Source organism: Lepus europaeus, unplaced genomic scaffold (genome assembly GCF_033115175.1).
Source record: "Lepus europaeus isolate LE1 unplaced genomic scaffold, mLepTim1.pri SCAFFOLD_66, whole genome shotgun sequence".
Lineage (NCBI taxonomy): Eukaryota > Metazoa > Chordata > Mammalia > Lagomorpha > Leporidae > Lepus > Lepus europaeus.
In genome coordinates, this window is record NW_026909534.1 from 560,800 (window position 1) to 564,176 (window position 3,377).

The window sequence follows — 3,377 nt, forward strand, 5'->3', positions numbered from 1 at the left end:
ATCCCAAATACTTAGAATAGTGTCTAATGCCTGACATGTGAAGATCATTTGTTGAATGAACAAACTGAACTATTTACTAAATGTTAATGAAGGAGCTCATGTATAATCAGTCCGTTTATAAAATAAAGCCTAGACGACTATGAAATGTTTATATTGTATATAAAATATATATGAATTTGCAATCTGCCTTTGAACTCGGTCATAAGCATCAGCATCCTGGTCTCCTTAATTTGTTGTGGGCAGTAAGAAGACTTCTGTCTGCTCTGTTTAAAGATCCCCATGGTTCTCAATGTTCAGAGAGCTTTTTTACTGGTGACCTTCCATGTCCACCTGGTTTCTCTTTGTACCAAGCCTGGACTTGAGGATTGTGATTGTGGCTATGGATCCCAGCTCAAAACTCAAAATGTACCCACTGAAATATTTTCTGATTTCCTTTTTGATTTTCTCTTCAAGCCAATGGCTGTTTGACACAGTGTAGATTGACATCCACATATGTGTGACTTTTCCCATTTTTCTGGAATTGATTTTTATTTTTATTCTATTAGAGTTATGAAAGACAATGATATGAATCCAATTTTCTAAAAATTGTTGATGCATATTTTCTGAATTAACTGATGATCCCACCTGGAGAATTTTTGACAGCTGTTAAGAACACATGTTCTGCTGCTGTCAGGTAGAATGCTCTCTGTGTAACTGTTAGGAAAAGTTGATTTACAATGTTGTTCAAATCTACCACTCTTGAAAGTGAAGTATTGATGTGCTACGTTTGTTCTATTGCTGTTTATCCCTTCAGAGTTCTCAACATTTGCTTATATTTTCTAGTGTTCTGAGGTTGGGTATACATGTTGTTCAACCTGGAAAAGTACACAGAGGAACACTCAAGAATATCAATAATAATATGGGAACAAAATAAGGAATTCAAAAAACACATAGAACAATGAAGAAGAATCAATAAATTTTCAAGATGTAGAAAATGGTGAATAAGGGCCAGGCCCTCGTGGGGGGCGGGGGCCACTGCCTTCCAGGCTCCCGAGCCGGCCCACGCCTTTGCAGCGTGCTCCATGCATCCGGAGCCCGCCTGCCCCAGAGCAGCAACAATCCCGAGCTTCCCCTCAGCAGCGGCAGTACCACTAGCGGCAGCTGCCGGAACTGCCGCAGTGGGGATGGGGAGTCCCCAGGGTCCGCACTGCCGCCGCTGCCAGCAGTCAGCTACCCGGACTTGATCGGCCAGGGTTACTCCGAGGTGATGAGCCTCAACGAACACTCGATGCAGGCGCTGTCCTGGCGTAAGCTCTACTTGAGCAGTGCCAAGCTCAAAGCCTCCAGCCGGACCTCGGCTCTGCTGTCTGGCTTAGCCATGGTGGCCATGGTGGAGGTGCAGCTGGACACTGAGCACGACTATCCACCGGGGCTGCTCATCACCTTCAGTGCCTGCACCACGGTGCTGGTGGCCGTGCACCTGTTTGCACTCATGATCAGCACCTGCATCCTGCCCAACATAGAGGCTGTCAGCAACGTCGACAACCTCAACTCCGTCAAGGAGTCGCTCCACGAGCGCATGCATCGCCACATCGAGCTGGCCTGGGCCTTCTCCACCATCATCGGCACTCTGCTTTTCCTGGCCGAGGTCGTGCTGCTCTGCTGGGTCAAGTTCTTGCCCCTCAAGAAGCAGCCGGGGGCAGCTAAGCCCTACCAGCAAGCCCCCAGCTGGTGGTGCGGCCTCCAACAACAGCAGCGAGAGTGGCATCACCCTGGGCCAGGCAGCAGCCATTGCATCCACCACCATCATGGTGCCCTTTGGCCTGGTCTTCATCGTCTTTGCTGTCCACTTTTACCACTCACTGGTCAGCCACAAGACAGAGTGACAGTTCCAGGAGCTCAGTGAGCTGGCTGAGCTTGCCCACTTGCAGGACCAGATGGACCACAGAGGGGACCACTCCCTGATGCCCGGCAGCCACTATGCCTAAGCCCTTGTGGTCCAGAGCCCTTCCCCATGACATTGTCCTGCCAAAGCCTCAAGGACAGCCTGTGCAGGGAGCTGGGCTTCATCGAGGGGCAGAGTGCGGAGGGAAGAGGCTTTTTGTAAAGGAGATTACTGCACTTTGAAACTTTCCTCCAAGTCAGAGTAAGCACTTCCTGTTCTTGCAGCTCCAGGTCAACCTCCTGGTTAGGAGGTGGTGGGGGACCGGGTGGGGACAGACACCCTCTTTGTCCCTTCTCCTCCCCCATGCCAGTGCCTCCTGGATGCTTCCTGTCCTTTCCGTCTTGACTTCCCTCCCTGTTGTGCAGTGAGCGTGTGCAAGTGTGGACACATAAATATACTCACAAGGGAAAAAAGAAATGGTGAATTTAAAAAAAAACAAATAGAAAACTTCTACTCCAAAGAAACACAATAGAAAAAAACATTTTGTTATGTAGAAATGGGATTGGACTTGCATGATCCTCAAACTCTGATGCTTTTTCCTGGCAAAAATCCATGTCTTCTACTGAGAGCATCATCCAATGATTTCTTCAGGGAGTGATTCATCCCACCTGTCAGTGCAAGTGGTAAGTGAGGTTAGAACTAGCTCCTGCTGCAGGGGCAAGGGTCATGCTTGTTCTTCCTGCTGTGGCATTGTTGGTGCATGAGGAATTGGGGCTCAGGTGTGCACATTTTATGAGGGAATGCACAGGCCCCAGGATTTAGCCCTGGCTGTGGACACACTGTCTCTCTGTTCAGCACAAGGCACACCTGCTTCCACTTAGTGTAAGATGCCCAGGGGTGACCAAATTATGTCTCCCTCAAACACAGCCAGGAGGGAGGAAACCCAGGCCACACCCACCTTGAACATGGCTTCTGCACTCTGTCATCAGTGTCTTCAGTGAGAGAGGATGGCATCTGATTCCTATTTCAAAAAAAAATGACATAGCAACTCGGCAAAATGGAATCAGGAATGTTATTGTTATGAAAATGGGCAAATATAAGATACTGTACAAAATTAGTAAGTATTAACTGCACTTCTGAGAAAACATAACATATTAACTTTTATGAGATGTGTATTTGGCTACTTCTTTTCACATCAACTTTTTTTTTAAAGATCTGTGTTGTTTATTTGAAAGGCAGAGTTAGAGAAAGACAGGTAGAGACAGAGATCTTCATCTGCTGGTTCACTCCCCAAATGTCCACAATGGGCTGAACTGAGCCAATCTGAATCCAGGAGCCATGAGTTTCTTCCAGGTCCCCCATGTGGGTGCAGGGGCCCAAGTATTTGGACCATCTTCCTCTGCTTTCCCAGGCATATTAGCAGAGAGTTGGATGGGAAGTGGAGCCCCCAGGACTTGAACCAGCACCCTTGTTGGATGCTGACATTACAGGCCAGGGCTTTAACCTGTTGTGC

At 47.8% G+C, this 3,377-nt stretch overlaps 1 pseudogene; it reads left to right on the top strand.

The window, feature by feature from the left end:
• Positions 1-1,061: 1,061 nt before the first annotated feature.
• LOC133755644 (calcium release-activated calcium channel protein 1-like) lies at positions 1,062-1,967 on the top strand (annotated as a pseudogene).
• The last annotated feature ends 1,410 nt before the right edge of the window (positions 1,968-3,377 follow it).